The sequence below is a fragment of the Protopterus annectens genome, chromosome 3.part0 (genome assembly GCF_019279795.1).
Source record: "Protopterus annectens isolate FY-2018-M chromosome 3.part0, PAN1.0, whole genome shotgun sequence".
NCBI lineage: Eukaryota > Metazoa > Chordata > Ceratodontiformes > Protopteridae > Protopterus > Protopterus annectens.
In genome coordinates this window covers 1,259,685,413-1,259,706,681 of record NC_056731.1, presented here as the reverse complement: position 1 = coordinate 1,259,706,681, position 21,269 = coordinate 1,259,685,413, and the positions used below count along the sequence as shown (strand labels likewise).

Sequence of the window (21,269 nt, the reverse complement as noted above, 5' to 3'; positions counted from 1 at the left end):
GTCTCAACCTGAACAACCAGATTTGAAGGAATTGCAGGATATGATGCATAGTGCAGAACAAGTGGGTAAACACACCTTACAATGTGGCTATGATGCCTTAGAGGCCTCAAGTAGAGTTGCTGTTACAGGATCAGTCATTCGTAGACATGCTTGGCTTAGGGAACAAAGCTTGCCTGATCATGTTAAAGCTGAACTACTAGATGCTCCTTTACAAAAGGATGTACTATTTGGTACTAATGCTGAGGAGATACTACGTAAAATGGAAGAAAAAGCTAAATCTATGCAAACTGTCAAGGCTTTTCTACAGGTACAACCACCTCGTTTTAGCAGAAATTGGCCTTCTAAAAACTGGTCCTTTCCAGCCACGGACAAGCCCCAAAGAGGCAGATACAGGCGCACAAGGGGCAGAGGACAATCTCAAGGATCATATAGAGGCAGACAATGGCAAACTCCAGCACCAAGAGGTGGCGAGGACAGTGCACAACAATACAGAAAACAAACCCAATGACTTCCTCCTTTTCATGCCAAGCAAGTCTCAGCTGGCAGCTCCCTTGGGAGGAAAGCTGGCATTATTTACAAAAAATTGGCATATTATCACAACAGACAAATGGATCCTGGACATTATAAACAGAGGCTACAGATTTCATTTTCACACTCTTAAAAAAATGAGTGGCATGCCAAACCTGCCACACAGTCAAAGGGCAGAGGCACAAATACAAATTTCAAAACTCATGGACATGAAAGCTATTCAAGAGGTACCTACTCACGAACAAGGTCAAGGTTTTTATTCCAGACTATTCCTGGTACCAAGGAAAGGAACCGACTGGAGACCCATTTTGGACTTATCCATCCTAAATACATTTCTACTTGCACCAAAATTCAAGATGCTCACATTACAGCAGCTTCTTCCCATGCTGGGCAAGGGGTTTTGGCTGGTAACATTGGACCTCAAGGAGGCATACCTGCATGTCCCAATCAGACAAAGCTGCAGAAGTTACCTCAGATTTCTTGCAGGTTCAATCCACTATCAATTCTCTGCATTGCCCTTTGGCTTATCTACTGCGCCCAGAGTATTCACAAAATGCCTGGCATCAGTAATCGCCTACTGCAGACTTCAAGGGATACAAATTTACCCTTATTTGGACGACTGCCTGATCCAAGCGGACAGCAAGCACAAACTTCTGGAACATCTGGCTTATGCAGTACAGTTACTGAATTCTCTGGGATACACAATCAACAAAGAGAAATCCAGGCTAACACCATCTCAGAAAATAACTTTCCTGGGTGCCAACTTGGACACAAACACCCAGATGGCCTACCTTACGCCAGAAAAACAGGGGCAATTAACTCAGTACTTCAAAATACTAGCAAATTGTACCAGGCTTACTGCAAGGAAAATCATGCAGGCTCTGGGCTTCATGGCATCTTGCATTCTTTTAATCCCATGTGCAAAGTTGCATATGAGAAAACTTCAGTGGTACCTAAAAAACCTATGGTCTCAGCACAGCCACAATTTGGAAACAATAATACCAATAATACCATGTTTGCAAAAGGAATTTCTATGGTGGGCCCAAGCATGTCAAACAAACACAGGTCTCCCATTCTGCAAGCCTCAAGCAAATAAAGTCATCACAACAGACGCCTCAGATTACGCCTGGGGGGCGCACATGACAGACAGGTGCATTCAGGGCAAATGGTCCCAAAAGGAAAAGCACCTTCACATCAACCAAAAAGAAATGCTAGCAGTGATAAATGCAATTACAGCATTCAAGGACCTCCTGCATCCAGGACAATTATTAATAAGAACAGACAACACCACAGTAATGTGGTACATAAACAAACAAGGAAGAACACATTCATACCCCCTGTGCAGATTAGTCATGACACTTTGGAACTTGGCTCTGGAATGGCAAGTGGAACTTCAAGCACAGTACTTGCCAGGCTTGGAAAACACGCTGGCAGACAGTCTAAGCAGAAATATGACAGATCTGCACGAATGGAAGTTGCATCCTTAGGTGTTTACACAGATAATCCAAGCGTGGGGAAGGCCAGACATAGACCTCTTCGCCTCCCACAGGAATCATCAATTAGAAAAGTTTTGTTCAAGGACCTTCCATCCAAAGGCCTGGAGAGTGGACGCCTTTTCATTCAGTTGGACAGCATGGACAGTGTACGCTTTCCCACCTCTGCCTCTTTTGCCCAAGGTGCTCATGAAAGCAAGAGCAGACAGACCGAAGATGATACTGATTGCTCCAGACTGGCCAAGACAGCACTGGTACCCACTTCTGAGGAGCCTAACACATACTCCTCCCTGGTCTCTACCTCTAATGCCTCTTCTGCTGACTCAGCACAACTACAAAACTCTTCACAGTCAGCTGAAAACACTCAATCTCGCTGCATGGAAAATTCCTTAACACCTCAACAGACCTTACTCTCCAAAGAGGTACAGGATGTCATTTTGGAGGCCGGAAGGCCATCTACTAGAAAGGCTTACTCAGCAAAATGAAAACAGTTTTGCTCTTGGAATGAGAAAAAAGGCCAGGACCCTACAAAACTAAATTTGCCTCAGGTATTACAGTATCTAGCTGAGCTGCTGAACAGTGGGCTCTCATTTTCTTCCATAAAAATCCATGCCTCAGCCATTTCTGCAGAATTCAACATGGATCCACCCTTATTCTCTCACCCACTCTTAAGACAGTTCCTCAGAGGGGCTAAGAATATAAGACCACCAAGGAAACAACCAGTCCCAGCCTGGGATCTCAATTATATTCTAGAAAAATTAACATTGCCTCCCTTTGAACCAGCTGCCTCACCAGATTTGCAATATTTGTCCTGGAAAACAGCCTTCCTTCTGGCCGTTACCTCAGCTCGTAGGGTTTCGGAACTGCAAGCCCTCATGGCTGTGCAGCCCTTCCTAATTTTCCATCAGGACAGGGTTTCCCTTCGAACCAACCCATCATTTATGCCTAAAGTGGTATCCAGGGTAGCTTTAAATCAAGCCATACACTTGCCTACCTTTTACCCCAATCCTCAAAACAAAGGGGAAAGGCTGCTGCACTCTTTAGACATCCATAGACAGCTACGTTATTACTTGGACAGAACAAAGCCTTTTAGGAAATCACAACAACTTTTTGTGTCCTATGCTGTAGGAGCTCAAGGGAAGCCAGTGACCAAACAGACAATTTCAAAATGGATAGGCCACTGCATACGGTTTTGTTACTCCTATCATGGGAAATCTGTCCCTACAGGCATCAGACCCCACTCCACCAGGGCCACAGCTACCTCTACAGCCTTCCTCAGAGGAGTTCCTACCAAAGATATTTTGGAGGCAGCCACTTGGAGTTCTGTACATACCTTCACAAAACACTACCACCTGCCTTTATATTCCAAAACTAGAGCAGGCTTTGCCACTGCTGTATTGCAGGGCATTCTGGCTCATCCCAGTTCCACCTAGTGCCTACCACCCTGTGCGTAGCTTTGGGATTCTACCCATATGTGATTACTGCAGCTGTATGCACGATGAACATAGTACAGTTTTGTACCTATCATAAATGTAGATGTTCGAGTGCTAATACAGCTGCAGTACAGGTTTCCCTCCCTCCTTCCCCTCTTGGTAAAGGACTAGTGGCTAACACCTCCTCTTACAACCTAATTTGGGTTATCCTCCTATGGTGTATTTGCTTGCAACTATTGTTTTTTGATTACATTGCATTGCTTGAATATATTTTCATATATAATTTATGTATTGCCTTCCTTCTGGGGGCACCTGGCATCTGGGGCAAGAAAAGACTGAAGAATATGGCGTTGGCTGTGTCTTATATACCCCTGTCGCACTGACGTCAGGAAAGAAAGCGACAACAACCGACGCCGGACCAAGACTTTGGAATTCGGCCGACCGAGGGACCGCCTGATGGCAGAGAACCCATATGTGATTACTGCAGCTGTATTAGCACTCAAACATCTACATTTATGGTAGGTACAAAACTGTACTTTCCTTTGGTGGGCAGAGGCCTACTACCACAACAAGGGGCTCCCATTCACTCTATCCCCTGCTGCCCAAACCCTAACAACAAATGCATCAAACTTTGCATGGGGGGTTCACTTGGCAGGGCATTTCATTCAGTGCAAATGGAACCCGAGATAGCTGCACCTGCATATCAACCAAAAAGAAATGTTAGCTAAGTGAATTCTCTGACAGCCTTCAAGGAACACATTCTTCCAGGACAATTATTGGTAAAGACAGACAACACCACAGTTATGTGGTACATGAGCAGGGGGGAACCCACTCGTACCCTCTCTGCAGACTAGCCATGGCTCCGTGGAATACAGCCTTGAGCTACCAAGTGCATCTACAAGCTCAGTTCCTGCCAGTCAAGCTAAATTCACTGTCAGACGACCAAAGCAGAAATCTCATGGACCCACACGAGTGGAAACTGGAACCCAAGATGTTCAACATCTTGAGAAACAAATGGGGGAATCCAGAGATAGACCTGTTTGCCTCCCCTCATTACTACCAATTGGACAAATTCTGCACAAAGACTTCCCACAGTCAAGCTTGGAAAGTGGACGTCCTGTCCTTTACCTTTGAAAGCCTCTCAGTTTATGCCTTTCCCCCTCTGCCTCTTGAACATTCTGCTAAAGATCAAACAGGACAAACCAACGACAATACTGATTGCACCAGATTGTCCATGCCAGCACTGGGTACCCTCTCTTGCGCAGTATGACACTGCTGGAACCTTGGCACCTGCCTGAAGACCCCTTCCCTACTATCCCAGCAGGAGGGCCAGATTCTGCACCCTCAGCTTCAAACCCTGAACCTTGCAGCCTGGCTAATTCATTGAGCTCTCCAATAGCATCTGTCACAGTAAGCAGGTGCTAGATTTCATTCTGGAGTCAAGGAGGCCTTGTACAAGAAAATCTTATGCTGAAAAGTGGAAAAAGATACTGTTCCTGGAGCGAGACTTTGGGGATGGGCACAACGGTGCCCAGCTTACCGCATATTCTTCAGTACTTAACAGAGATGCTACACAAGGGCCTTTCCTTTTTGTCAGTTAAAATTCATGCCTCTGCCATTTCAGCACAGTATAATACTGAACCACCCCTCTACTCTCACCCCCTGCTAAAGCAGTTTCTCAGAGGGGCCAAAAATGTAAGACCACCCAGGAGAGCCCCTACTCCAGCCTGGGACCTTAACTTTGTGTTGGAAAAGCTCATTCTACCTCCTTTTGAGCCAGCTGCAACTGCAGAGTTGAAATTCCTTTCTTGGAAAACAGCCTTCCCTTTTAGCCATCACTTCAGCAAGAAGAGTGTCTGAATCACTTCAGCAAGAAGAGTGTCTGAATTGCAGGCCCTCATGGTAGTGGAGCCCTTCATCATCTTCCATGCAGGCAGGGTGTCCCTCAGTACCAATCCTTCCTTTATGCCCAAGGTGGTGTCTAGTGTGACCCTTAATCAGTCCATTCATTTGCCTACTTTTTTCCCGAATCCACAAAACAAAGGAGAACGAATACTGCACTCTTTGGACGTGCACAGACAAGTTAAGATTTTATTTGGACAGGATTAAGCCTCTCAGAAAATCTGAACAACTGCTAGTTGGCTTTGCTGCAGGGGCAGAGGGGAAGGCCATTTCAAAGCAAACGATTTCTAAGTGGATAGCCCATTGCATTCATTTCTGCTATAAGCACCATGGAAAACTTACCCCACAGGGGATAAGATCACTTTCCACCAGGGCTGCATCTACCTCTACAGCCTTTCTCAGAGGAGTCCCTACCAGGGACATCCTAGAAGCTGCTACCTGGAACTCTGTACATACCTTCACCAAGCATTACCACATGCCTATTTTTTGTAAATCCAGAGCTGGTTTTGCCACTGCAGTCTTGCAGGGCTTAATAGCTGGTTCTAATGCTGTCTAACTTCCTCCTCCCTTCCTTAGCTTTGGGAATCAACCCAAATGTAATGACTGCAACAGTGAAACACGAAGAACATAGTACAGTTCTGTACACTTACCATAAATGTAGGTGTTCAAGTGTATTCACTGTTGCAGTCCTGGTTACCCTCCCTCCAGCCCCCTGATTTCCCTTGGCTCTACCTTTCCTTCTTGTTTGGTGAATTTGCACATTCTGGTGTATTTGCTTTTTGTTGGAGGTGTAACCTGGCATATAATCGCTTCCCATTATGGGGGCACCTGACGTCTGGGGCAAGAAAAACTGATGTAATGGCATCGGCTGAATGTTTTATATCCCTGATGACCTGACATCATGGAAGAAGAGACAGCATCCGAGACAGGAATCCCAAGACTTTGATATTCAGGCCGGCTGAGGGCTACCTGCAGGCAGATAACCCAAATGTATTGACTGCAACAGTGAATACACTCAAACATCTACATTTATGGTAAGTGTACACAACTGTACTTTTCCACATCCATGGATGCCCTTGCTATAGTTTCAGTTTACTCATGGTTGTTTTTTGTAAGGTTTCCATGTTGTTCTTCCATATTTGGATTTGGGTCTAGTGTAACTAACAAACAATAACTTCATCATTTCCTATTTCCTAGACTTTGCAAATACTTTTATACAACCTATAGCTCTGTAGTTATCACTAACCAGCTGGTTGATGTGATTAGGAAAACTCAAAGCTGGATCTGCCCATATGCACAGGTCCTTAAATGAATCTACTGTTCAATCATTGTGTGCTGTATTAAATACTGACCTTTTAATTTATGTCTCCCAAATCTCATATGCTTAGTTTTTATGCATTTATAAGCATATTGCCGCGGTGTGCAGCAGTAGCGTTGTTGCCTCACAGCAAGAGGTTCTCCTGTTCGATTCTCGGCTGGAGTGCCTTCTGTGTGGAGTCTGCATGTCCTCCCCGCAGTAGAGTGGCGTTCGAAAGACATGTGTGAATGGGCGTGCCTTCGCTGATGGTTTGGCGTCGGGCTGGCAACTCAGCACCATAAAAAAAAATCTACTGCCTATCATTAGCGGACTGGAGTTCCGCTGTGGCGACCCCTAACCAGGAAAAGCCGAAAAGACAAACATAAGCATATTATTCTCATGTGCACAAATGGTCAATTTAGTCCAATTCTTTTGCAGGCAGGACCTGTCTGTGTTTACAGATCTGAAAGATACAGTCTAAACAACTTTGGGCCTAGGATAGAGCCCTAAGGGAGGTTGTGTATGTAACCTCGAATTTCACCTGACCGGTTGCTGTATGATATTTGCCATGTTCTGTTTGTAAGCATGCAGCTATTCATTGTATCGAGTCACTATAAGTAAATATATAAATAAGTATATAATATAAACCAGTATTTTCTGTTTTCCCGTATTCCAAGGTTCAGTGAAGTCGCGCTTATGTGTATGTAGCAGGGGTTACATGTATGTAGCAAGGGTGTATGGCGGGGGTTCGTGTATGTAGCAAGGGTGTATGACGGTAGTATGTGTGTGTAGCAAGGGTGTATGGCGGGGGTACATTTATGTAGCAAAGGTGTATGGTGGGGGTATGTGTATGTAGCAAGGGTGTATGGCGGGGGTATGTGTATGTAGCAAGGGTGTATGGCAGGGGTAAATGTACATAAGGATGTATGGTGGGGGTACAAAAGGATGGTTGAAGCCCTCCTGTAAACAGCTTTCAGAATTTGCTGTTATTTTGGCTTGGTTGCAATTTAGACTTTACGTGTTGGACATGTTGTTAGAGTTCATACTTCTGATAAGGCACCCACACACACTGACACTGAGTCTATTAAACTAGCTAATATGAAAACACTTAATAAACCACACAATGCTCATCGTAGGCACAGAAAAAAATAAAAATGAATTTAAGTGCTTACGTTCCTTTAATGTTAAGAACTTCTTCAGAAAATATGAAAACATTTCCCCCAGTACTATGCATGTATCTGTTAAATATGTGCAGTACTGGCTGTTATTTTCAATTAAAAGTGTTTTCTTTTTTTTTTTTCTTAAAAAAAATTCCATCAGTAAATTATACTTTGTGTTAACATATTTTTTATGATTTGGATGCAAAAATGTAATAGTGCATTGAAATAATTTGAACTGTAAGTTTACTGTATAGTTTGCAATGCATGCAGTTTATACAGTGGAGCTTTTGTCCTTGAACTTCCACTGGAAGTGAACTGTGCCCAGATGAGTATACATCTTAACAAAAAAGAATGATATACGTGTCATAGCAAGACCTGCGTAACGCATCTTATTGTGTCTTTTCTGTACTTTTCAGTTGAAAATCAGTTTTGTTCTTAAAAAGCCTGCATTTGTAATTTCCACTTATGTGCAAATATGTTTTAGTGATTTTCTCAGTTAGTGTTTAGTATGTTTGCTATTTGAACACAGTGAATGCAGCTATTGGTTACTTTTTCCGCACTCCCTTTGTGTTACTTCATCCGTTCTTCATACACTGCCTTTTGCAATGAATGTTTGTTGTCTCTATGTAGAAACTGAATTATGCATATGTTGCTGCTATAAAAGGGATTCAACTTTATTATTGTAGTTTTGAATAAATTTATCAGAGAAACATGGAGTAAATCGGTAGATGGTACAGTACATCAAGAACATGGACTAATTGTTGCCAATGGTCTTAGGTGTGTATGCCGTTGTTACTTTAAGGTGCTTAAATCATTAATTACAAAATTATTTTTAAATGTGTATTTTTATATATGTAACTGTATGAGGGGGGGGCAGGAAGGTATTGTATACATTAGCATTTACAGTAGTAGCCTCTACACCTCTGTAGGTATTTACTTGCAAGTTCTGCTCATTTAAGATGCATATTCCTTAACAGTTTTGTTGCAAGTATAACAAGCATTTTTTAATTGAATTGTGTGGTGTTGATAATTTTATTTTGCTCATTATACTAGGGTGTAAAGCAATTTCAAGCACTAGCTAGGGAGTTGCTCTGGTTATACAGTTTTTCTGTGTACACCTCTACTGTCTGATTGCGAAGAAAGTGAAAAGTGTGGTGGTCACAGTAATTCATTTTATTATGTTACGTGCAGATGTATACATTGCCTCCCCAAAAGCTGTATCAGGTATCATTCAAGACTATTCATATAAATTAACATGGCTTTTGGACATAGCCTGCCTCCTCACCCACCCCACCCACCACAAAGTTAGCTAGCTTCTGTGTACTATTGTAATGTGAGCTTGTGAAGAATTTCAGTGAATGGCCAAAGAGTCAAGTTGTGTTCTTATGTATAAAAAAAAAAAACTGACTTCTGACATCATTGCTTGACAGTAGTCCTTGCTAGTTTGCTAAGAAACCAAACATTTGTGAAGGACATCACATAGCAAAAATAAGACAAAGTCTTGGACAGTGGAAAATTGTTAAAAAGAAATAATAGGATCGCCGCTGTGAGCGCATGGTTTGTTGTTACCTTCACACACACACATCTGGTGTTATGTCAGTATTTAAAGAATCACCTGCAGGAGAAAAAACAGGTTGTGGAAACTGGGAATGTTTGCTTCCATTAACATGCTGGACAACTGATCTGTATTGCTTACTTAAGTACTAATAAGATAGTCCTGCTCATATTTTATATTGTTAAAGAACTGTGCACAGACTGAAGCAATTTCATGGGAAAGTCGATCTAGGAATAGTTGAACTGCTGTTAATAGGGGAATTTAAAAAAAAGGGGGGGGGTTCAACCTTCATTGTTACATTCCCCAAGTTACGGACTAGCTGTCATGTCACCAAGTACATGGCAGTGTTGTAACTTTGGACCAAGGTAGGGAACTCCATTTAGAAATCAAACAGTGTCCCTTCAAAAGTTGGTAATGCTTTTAGAGCTGTTCTTGGGCCATCTGTTACCAAACAGTCTTTTCACCTTTTTATTTCACTGCCTGTGTCTACCAGTCAGCTGAAAACAGATAACCTAACCATATTCATTGACTAATAGTTGGAGAAGAGGGCAGGTTAAACGAGCCTTTTTAATTGCACTGTAAATTTCAATAGTTTTTATGCAAAGAAAGATTATTTCTGATGTTAGTGGTGACTGTGGTAGTACTGTGCTTTGTCTTAAAAAAAAAAAAATCACTCAAGCTTCATTTTGACATAATTTTAATTATCATTTTTACCATAATGCAGTTTCCTAGCAAATACATTTTTAATGTAGTGTTTATGACTGAGAAATGGACAGTAGATGTCTAGTGTGTCCTATAGAAAAAAATCTCTATTACTGTGTTTTAAAGCTAGTGAGCTTTACATTTTCTTCTATGCAAGTGTCTTCATATTTTAGAGACCCCTTTGCATTGACTGCAGTACTGCTTTGTGGTACCCATTCTTCATGTGAATTGAATATTTAATTATAGGAGCCTTATTCCTGCTGATCAAAACATTGATTATATAAATAGAAATTCCGAGTTCCAAATGCATTTTGGTGATCTGCAACTATACTCTTTAATATCTAGTAGGAATTACTGTATAAACTGTCAAAGTTAGCCTGCACCCAGTGATTTGATTTTTGTTCACAGATCCCGATTGCTGCCCTATTAAAAATCCTATTCTCTTGCTACCTGTAAATTAGGGAATATATTAATCACCTTTTTAAATTGATAATATGCATAAAAGTAAACATATTGGGCAGCAAGTCATGTAGTAAAATAGGAAGTGCATATTTGTAGATTACACAGAAGTTTAATCAGATACAGACACTGCCAAGTGGATGATACTTGTGATATTCTGGGGTATGGTAATGATTCCATAATAACATTTGGGAGAATTGCTTACATAAGTTATTTCAGATGCATGCATTAAGTATGTCTGCACCCTTGATCACAACCCCAAAACTAGCAGAACTTGTGTGTTCTTACCTGACGTGATTGATTTTTGACGATCTTATAGCACACTGTATTACTGAACTAGCTGTACTGACGTAGTGTGTAACTGCCATAAGCGTGCTCCTTTATCAATCTGACAGTGGACCTCTGCATTTTAATTCATTTTGCGGTGTTTTGTGAAGGGGAAGATGGAAAGAATTAGACATGTGCCTACTTGACTGTTTGCCCGTAGAGAGGTGCAATAAGCCTCACTAGTTTCATTTTCCAAATCATGTGGTAGGCAGCCTAGAGGGCCAGTACATGTAATAAGAAAGTATCGGAGGCTGACCCCACTAAGAAATAGTTTAGTACATCTTGTATATATGTCCTGGGGAAGAAGCTGTCAGAATATTTTGAAATTGCCTGTAGTGCTCAGAAAGAAGTTTGAAACCTGAGGAGAGAGTATCATGATCGTGGAGCAGTAAAGAGAAAAAGTTTCTGAGCCAGGTGAAAAGGTCTTATTACTGTTATGCACTACTGACAACAAACCATTAATGAAGTGGCTAGGGCCTTATACAGTGCTTCAGCATACTGACACAATCTGCTACTAAGATGAGATCCTTGACAGGAAGAATTCTTCTAGGACACCATGTTAACCTCCTGAAGAAATGACCTAAAAACACCTCTGGCTATTTTGTTAGCTTTACCAAATACAAGGAGGGTATTGATAATAGCTTTTTGACAGAATAAAACTGTAGCTGTTGACATGTTAGGCGTCACTGTGTTTCCATAGCCTCTGAACAAACTACTGAAATGTGAACTTCTGAAATGTGTTTGATACTTTTACTACTGTGCTAGGTAGTACAAACAGGTGTGAGCCACAAGTTTGCCTTGTCAGATTTCTTGATTGCCAGAGTTGAAGCAGGTAAGGAAAGACATGAGATTGCTGATATCTAAGAAGTCACAAAACACTTGGTCATTACCAATGAAAGCTGCAAATAAGAAAGAACGGTAGTAAGAATTTGGATTGGTTTTAGAAAACTTTTTCATTTGGGTGTAGCTGTTCTTATGTTTCAGGTACAGTGTGTGGGAAGTGCTTGTTATACTGCACAAAAGGTAACTTAAATTCTCTGGAGTTCACAAAAAGTCGGGTTGCACTAGTTAATATTGTGCAACCTGGTTTGCATTGAGTGCCCATACCTGAACAGTATTTCCCAAAGGTTCATAAGTATGATATCAATTTCTAACACTAGTGTTCATATTTTACAGATAATTTAATGTACAGTTCATGGTAGAAGACACATCTAGAACTCTAGCAGACAGTTGTCAATGAGTGACTGAACATTAAACATAATTGTGTTTTTCGTTTTCAGGAAGCCATAATGTTGTCTTGTGTTTTAAGAAATTGAAATGTCAGACTGGAAAGTTCTAAAAGGGAAATTGCCAGAAGAACTGCCCTTGTCTAAAAGAAGTGTACCATTTCAAGGGTTTGCTGATTACCATCAGATTTGTTATAAGTTGCGCAGTTAAGATGATTGCTGTACCAAGTTCATGAAGAAACTATACAAAAATGGTGCAAAGAAGGCATGTGCAGTACAGATGCCAGCATAAAGTAATATTATGTTTGCATACCTCTAAACTATCCAGATTGCCAGAGTGTCACATAGTGTCCCTATTAAAATATTTTGGCCTGTTCCTCATATTTTATTTTTCTTCTGTTAAATCACTGAGGATTGAAATCACTGATATGCTTCATAACATATCCTTCATAAAATTTATGCTAATACAAAATTTGTTGTTCTTACAATTTTCTAAGTTTTCAAGAGCATTAATTAAAATCTGTCCCTGCGTTGGGGCCTTTGCCCCCCCCCCCGACTATTTTTGGCTTTGTCCAGTTTTCTTGTGCCAAGAGGTTTTGAAATATGATATTTGGGTTCCTTTTTAAAGTCCTATTTATTTTAATCCAAACAAATACAAATTTGACTGCTGACGGATCAGAAGTGGAGGAAAGTGTGATGAAACTGTGTCAAAATTGATATGAAACAATGTTTTTGCCATCTTGTTTGCAGATCTGATGGTGCAGAGGAAAATGATTATTGTTGCATTTAACAGAAAATAATACATACACTCACGCTGTCCCAGTTTTTACAAAACCAAAAACAGTTGAAGTGGCTGCGTGTAAAGGACATTTTAAAATTTTGATCTATTTAATTACAAAATGAAAGCACAAGTGAACTTTGTATTTTTCTATAGTTCCTGAAAACAAAGTCTTTAGTGAAAATTAAAAGCTTAAGTGAAATGTATATTTTTATGCATTTCTTGAAAAATATTTGTTAGTGTTTCATATTATGTTACTGTAATCCTCATTTTATTAGATCTTCATTAATTTTACAAGGGGTGAGCAAAGTACTGAGGCAAAATTAGGGGCACACAAACCCCATGGGATGCCTAAGTGATGGGGTTAGATGTCGTGACAGTGAGTTAAGTCATTTAAAAAAAAAAATGTCTTTGGAACCCTTATTCTGTTTGTGTTAAAATGTAGTAGTGTAGCTATCACTGGTTCTGATTTGGCTTATTGAAAAGATGAAGAATTTTTCTACTAAGATAGGCAGTTGTTCTTTCGGCTTTTCCTGGTTAGGGGTCGCCACAGGAGAACTCCGGTCTGCTAATGATTGGCAGTAGATTTTTTACAGTGCCGAGGTGCCAGCCCGAAGCCCAACCTTCAATGAAGGCACGCCCATTCACGCATGTCTTTCGAACGCCACTCGACCGTGGGGAGGACATGCAGACTCCACACAGAAGGCGCTCCAGCCGAGAATCGAACAGGAGAACCTCTTGCTGTGAGGCGACAACGCTACCACTGCACCACCACGGCTTCTACTAAGAAAGGCAGTATATCTATTTAAATGTCAATTCATACATAATGTCCAGGAAACAGAGCTACTGCACATGTTCTTTCAGTGCAGAGATTAGAAACGGTTAACATCAGATCGTTAGCAAAAGTGATGTACATATTAAAGGAAAACTATTTTGAAAACTTATTTTCTTATTAAAAGTATAAACCGGATACAAAGCAGGGTTTTGAAGGGAGCAACAATGGAAGTAGGGGGGTCAATAGGGCCTAGCCAGGCAATACAAAGCAATGAGTGGTTGCAAATCAGAAAATTAAAACATTATTTAAAACATATTAAACAAGGCACTAAAACACCTACCGTCTTTATTGATACTAGAAAAAGTTTGCAACAGTACATATTTTATTGCAGGAGAAAAGTTTAATCCATGGGCAGGTTTGTCTGAGATATGCTTTCCCATAATGTGCAAAACATGTGGCATTCTTGTACTACTAAAGCTGTCCATGACTAACTCCTAGGGATTCATCATCTTTCCTGGCATGTATTAACACGATTCCGCATAACTCTCAGCACATAGAAAACTGATCTGGCACTGGTAGTAAGTTATATCCCCGCCACAGTAGATCCTTCCACACAGAAACCCTGTCATTCCAAAGGTTACATAATTTAGGGAATGAGTCAGAAATGTGTACCTAATCCTCAACCAGGAATGTAGCACCAGCATTGATAAGCTGTTCCATAAAACTTGCTAGTTAGTCTTTAAAGTAAAAAAAAAAAAAAAAAAAAGTGGAACATGCCAGGCAAGTACACTTAAAAAGACAGAGCATGTGGATTGGCCGTGGTAGTCAGTACCAAATTCTTGTCACGACTGCCTTATGGTACACATCTCTCATGCCTCTACTCTGTGCCAAAATCTTTGCTTCAGCTGGTTTAACTGATTCCTTAAAGATAGATTTGTAAGTAGAGAAAAGAAATGTTTTCCACATAAGTGCTGTCACTAAAAGCAGTTCTTGCAGGTCCACTATTAAGTTTGATTGAAATCCAGAGTGTGGCCCCAGGTCAGTTCCTTCCAGATCTTAGAAACTCTCCTCTGTATACTTTTAATAATTAAACTTGTATACAGAAGAAAGTACTTAATCTTAATAAGACTTATTTTTTTCTGGGATTATCCCAGGGCACCTCATCTAGTGTGTGTGTTTTTTCAATTTAATGTAGATTCTCTCTACTATATTGATGGAAGGGCCTTCTACAGGGTAACAAAGTGGTACAGTGGTTTACAGCGCATGGCTCTTCATTTGAGTTCTTGGTTGGAGTGTCGTCTTTGTGAAGAATGATGCTCTTCATTTTTGTGTTTCTTTACTGAAAGTGCTGTGTTTTTTTCTCCCACATCTAAAACATTATGCTACATGTGAATTGGTGATCCTGAAAATTACCTGCAGGGCATATGTATTGTGAATACATTCTCTAACAGGTTGGTGCCCTGTTCAGGATTAGTTTTATTACCTTATACTAACTGAAGGCTAAGTTAGGATTGGATCCCCCTTCCCGACTCTCCTTTTAGATAAAGCAGACTATTGGAAAATGAATAAGAGGAAGAAGAGAACATTAGTTATGGGGAATCCCTTTTAATTGCATATTCAGATTTTTTTTTTTAATTTCTAACAGTGTTGTCTGTTATTGCTGGTACCAGTCGCTACTGTGTGGTTGTTACATTCGTAGTATACGGTTTGTCTCACACAGATGTTCTTCGTGTTTCACTGTTGCAGTCATCACATTTGGGTTATCCTGCCAGGGGTAACCCTCAGTCTGCCCGAATACCAGAGGCTTAGTATTTCTGCATCGGTTGCCGTCTACAGAACTGACGTCAGGTCATCAGTAGTATAAAATCAGGTAGCTGACGCCATTACATCAGTCTTTCTTGCCGAGGAGTAGCAAACAAAAAACAACTGTACCATAGCTAGGAAGTTTATTATAAAACAGGTAAGCACTTTCAAGGATGTGCCTCTTCATCAGACAACTCACAAAAGCAATTAATTCCTTACATAGTAGAAGCACCTGCTATCAATTAAGTCTTAAAGATACAATGTTAAATACAAATGCTTTAACCTGGTCCACTCTAGTATATCTTGAATATGCATATATCTGGTTCAAAAATTCATAAATATTAGAACACATATTATGTATATGAGTCATAGTTAATAATGGTTAAGGTCTTTACCTTACAGACACAACATGCAAGGTTCAACCCCCACATGGGGCAACCGGCTAGGCTCAAAATGGCCCACAAGGGCACCCAGCCTAGCACCAACCTATGAACCTATATTAAAATTGCTAAAACCATGTCCTACTATACAAAAAAAAAATTTAAAACATAAACTATAACATGCAACATAGATATAAATATATATAGAAAGGGAATTTTTCACCACTAACCAAAAGACAGAGTAGATTATTACCTGACTTTTCATATTGTGTGTGCAGAAGGACAGAAAGTAAACATCTTTGCGTTTTACGTTTAATTTATGGACTGACTATATGTTTTAATGAATCAAGGCTGTATCCTCATTTGTGTGGTTGAACTGATCTCGATGCGATCAGATGATGTTGGCACTTCACTCGTCTAGTATGGTAATATTGTTACTTAGGGTTCTTTATTTTGAATTTTGCTAGACATGATCTGCATCTTTCTTCTAGAAGAACTAGACGTCAGTGTAACTAAAAAGTCTGCAGCATGTGGTTTTGAAGATTGTGTTGTTTTTATTTAGCATTTATTGGCTGGTGAAAACTCTAATTGAAAAGTGATACTATTACATGAGTTCTGTGTACCATTTTTATATTCTGTGATCTTAGACTAATTTGAGCAACGCTTATGTTTGCATGTATGCTTTCTTTGAGCACTTATCTGTTTTTATTGCATTTCCAAGTAGACAGCACTGATTGTAGTCCTGGGTAGCACTGTGTAATTAAGTAATATGAGTCCTTGAGCACTTCTCTGGATCCAGTTGGAATATATGTTAAGCATAATGTTTTGCAGTCCTCAGCTCCTGGATGTGGTACTTAGATGATGAAGTATTTAGTTCAGTAGCTTCCAGTATGTGTTGGGGAAGGGGCTGGTGTGTGGAAGTTAATCATTTGTTCTGTGTCAGGTTATGTACTTTTATATTGATGTGACTTTGGTCTTTGATCTTGGCTAGTATAGCTTTTGTAATTATGACACTCATTGGAAATGCTGCATTCAAGTAACTCACATCATCTTTTTTTATTTTATTTATTTATTTAACATTTGTTTACCAGGAAAGTCCGACTTGGAACAAAGCCATTTTTCAGCGGAGGTTTCCCCCTGGTTTAGTCCCAGAGTGCTGTAAGCTACGAATATTATAAACAATATTTTACTGCTGATGTACCACAAGCTGCTGTTTAACCACTTTTGTTATAAAAATGGATCTCCTCCACTATCCATGTGTAGAATACTGTATTGCTTCCTGATTGTGTGCAACTTAACTAATTCCACATGATGATAATTCAGCCTTTCTGCTTGTTTCATTCACAAGGTATCATACTTGTTTTTCTGCATTCCACATTAATTGTACAAATCGAAATTAAATTGACACATTGTTTTTAGTAGTTATTGGTGGAGTTCATCCTAGAAAGTATCTAGAGTCTGCTATTTCCTGACGTACTTCTTCTTCCCTTGGTGTACATGTCTCATTTGTTTCTCTACTATAGACCGCTAAGTAACTTTAATGTGGGACCTTAAAGCTGTGGAGGGTACTGGTAATAACTTTTATTGTGTTGTACTTGTAGGCTCTTGTTCTGAGTGCCTGTGTTAGTTAAGGTAAGAGAGGTGTAGCAAAGTTTCCATGAAAGCTTTAAATCTGTTATCTCAAATTGGTAGTTTTGGAAAGCTGATGCATGAGATATTACTTAAAATCGTAACAAATTTAGTTCTGCATGCCGTTACATTTGCAGTTCAAGTATTTTGTCTGTCGCCAAGGAGATTTAAACGATTGTATGTTTTTTGTCCCTGAAACTGATACTGTACTAGTAACCATATCCCATTGTTACATTTATAGTAGGCTGTTCATAGGTTCATAGGTTGATACTAGGCTATCTGCCCTAGGGCATTTACAAGCCTAGCCAGAGTGTGTTTGGCTTTCGCCACCCTTCTTAGATTAGTTGACTGTGCCTCTGTATAGTAGGTCACAGAAGATAGACCATTTAAGGTTAGTTTACCGTGCCTCTGTCTAGCAGTGACACAAAAGAGATCCCAGGGGTAAAGTATATAACAGAAGTATTTAAGAACTGTTCTAAGAAGCTGAAAAGGCAAAGGGGTGCTTCACTGTATGGTTCTAACATCAGAAAGCTGAGAGCCATTATGTAAAAATGTATTTATTCACTTGATCTCAAGCAAATATCCCATATACAGTCCTACAGTGTACTGTAATTGTTGTGTGTGCACGAGTCAGATATCAAAATCTTAGCAGTGTGGTGCTTAAAATTAAATAACAGATGGGAAGAAAGACTAAAGTTGTTTTTAATTGATAATTTGCAGGATAATAAACTTACTTATTTGTGTGTATAGGGGGGTTCTTTCCTTTAACTTGTACTCAAGTCTAAAAGGATACTAGCGGAATCACAAAGACGCTGGAGACGTGAATAAATTCCGCACTTTAATGAAGGTTTAGCGCGTTGTCGCAGTTGTTAGTTTCACAATCAGCGCCATATTGGTATGCTTTTCAGTCGTGCAATTACAGGGTAGGGAAAAGGAAACGCGGAGCATTGAATGTTCATATAGTTTAGTTTTTGGAGGGACGATGCATCACCTCAGCGTTGTGAATGCGGACAAAGCATTTAATAATGAGTTCTGATGAAGTCTAGTTGTACTAGATGAAAGCGCTAAACCTTCATTAAAGTGTGGAATTTATTCACGTCTCCAGCGTCTTTGTGATTCCGCTAGTAGCCTTTTGGATTCATTTCGTTTTGGTTGTAGTGGCTACTTGGACTTTTTTTCTATTATACTCAAGTCTCTAATGTTTGAAGAGCTGGGTGTGTGGTAAAATAATACATTACAACAGATGTACAACTTTTTCTCTTCTAAATGGTGTAAAAGGAAAACTTTCCTTTGTAACCAAGTGGCTGACCTGGTAAGCAAAGTGACCGAGCATTAAATAATTGCAGTAATATTGGAGCAATACTTTCATGCCTTGTAAGAAGAAGGTGACATGAGCAGACAGAGTATCAGTAGATTTCACCTTGTTGCCCTGTCGTAAGGCATAATAAAAAGATGAGCACAAAGGGAAAGTATAAGGTGGAGCTTAGTGTGATTCTTCCAAAGAAGTTGTGTAACTATGTCAGCAGTTCTGTATTGATCCTGCAGCTAGGTTTAGTTTGCTGTAGACTGCATGCTTCAGATTCTGCATAGTTTGTAGGGTATTGGGCACTTTTAGAAGTATCTTTGTTTTACAACTACTTTCATTTCTTATTATATTTTTCATCTTTTAGCTACAAATGATTTTGAAAAAAAAAATTATGGGATAACTCCACCCTAGAACTAAAAAAATCTGTTTTTTTTTCACTCTTTGTTTTCGGATTTATTTTAACACCTAAAAATTACTCTAAGTGTTGTATTTTTAATTTTAGCCCGTTTTCCACAACATGGCTACCAGCGGGGCTTGATGTATCAATGTGATCTTGTTCTCCCTCAATCCTTTCTCTTTCCCATAATGCTTTGTATGACTCATGCCAGACATAAGGAAGTAACTATGAATTCCCATGCCATTGACATATAATGGGATTTGTGTGAGTCACCGTTATCTTCTTTGCCTTCTGTAAAAGGGCTGCTTTTTTCTGTCTCTAATCACTCTCATTTATGTTTGTCTCAGACCTTGTTTTATACTGTACTTAGAAGTTATCCAGCTACAGCCAGAAAAGTAGCTAAATTGCAGGCTTTTGTTCAGGTTTTTCTTTTGTAGTTCAAAGTAAATCAACAGTTCCCTCCCCCACACTACTTCAGAGATGTTAAAACTGTCACTACACTGAGAGACCCTTGCAGAATCAATTCTTGTTGGGATACAAAAGAAAACCCAGAACAAAGACCTTTTAGTTACTTTTCTGGCTGTAGCTGGATAACTTCTAAGCATAGCTCTCAACCAAGGAAAACAAATCCAAAAACGGAATACAAACTCCTGAATGAAGAGCTGTCAACCAATCAGGGACAAATCCAGAAACAATCAGGGACACTTTTAAAATATCAGTTCTATTAACTTGAGACATTAACAGAATAAGAGAATGTGAATTAATATACATTTCATGAAGAAAGAGAAGTCTGTAACTCTTAATCATTGTCATTATTTATTAAGTATAATTCAGCACATTTCTTCCAAAAGGTGCTAGTGTAAGGAGGGATTAAGAGGGACAGAGCTAAAATTTGAGTTAAAATCGGGGACAGTTGAGAGGTATACTTCTAAGTATAGTGTAAAACAAGGTCTGAGCCAAACATAAATGAGGGTGATTAGAGAGAGAAAAGCAGTCCTTTTACAGAAAGTAAAGAAGACAACAGTGATTCACAAATCCCATTATATGTCAATGGCATGGGAATTTACAGTTACTTCCTTATGTCTGGCATGAGTCATACAAAGCATTATGGGAAAGAGAAAGGGTGAGGGAGAACAAGATCACGTTGATACATCAAGCCCCATTGCTAGCCATGTTGTGGAAAACAGGCTAAAATTACAAATAAGGCACTTAGAGTGATTTTGAGGTATTAAAATAGGTTGGGAAACAAAGACAGAGTGAAAAGAAACAGATTTTTTTTAGTTCTAGGGTGGAGTTTAACCTTAACAGTGTGTTTTGTTTTTTTTAGTTTAACTGTTTACTCGTTTTTTTCAATAACCCCATCCACAAAATGATGTCATGGTAGATACTGAGCAGTGGTTTGCTTAGTGCAATGCATTTATGGGTAAGCAGAAACACCTTGCCTATTTGCAGGAAAAGGTACTGATTTACATTGCAGTTTGAGTACTGCATAGTCACTGTTAATTTTAAATGTGAGGTCTTTCGCATGCAGGAACTAGCTGACAGATTGACTTTGTACTTTCTTACTTCCTATAATCGATGCATTTGTTATGAAAATATAGTAAATTATACATTCATTTAGGAAGTGAGACATTATGAGTTTGTTTTTTCATGATGTTGTGGCAAGCATTTTCATCTGTAAATAAAACATCCAGAGAGCCATCCTTATCAACATAGTAAAATGCAAAAACAATGTACTTTCTGTACTAACAATTTGTATAATTTGGTTCTGTATATGGTAAGGAGGTTATATCCAAAGTTTACTTACCCTGGCCTTAGAACATGACCAATGCCTTTTGACTTAGTGTGAATAAACAGTACCACATCATTCCATTTGGTTTACTGTACTGAGTGGTGAATGGTGCAGCGCCAGAGTTATAAAAAGAAAGTTAGACTGCATGCTGCACTACACAAAAAGAATCTTGAAATAATTAAAATGCTTTAGTTTAACTAAAGTTTCTCATTTAGGAAAGGAAGAAATGTCACAGAATTTTTGTTTAGTCTGTCTCATAACTAGGCAGATAAGCTTGTACAAATTTCATTGGCAATGGCTTATAGTGCTACCAGTTTTTAAAGTAGT

The 21,269-nt window shown here is 39.5% G+C and overlaps 1 protein-coding gene across 2 annotated transcripts in view; it reads left to right on the top strand.

The window, feature by feature from the left end:
* ZNF521 (zinc finger protein 521) overlaps positions 1-21,269 on the top strand; it is a 1,059,428-nt gene that overhangs the window by 762,476 nt on the left and 275,683 nt on the right. The window lies entirely within an intron of this gene.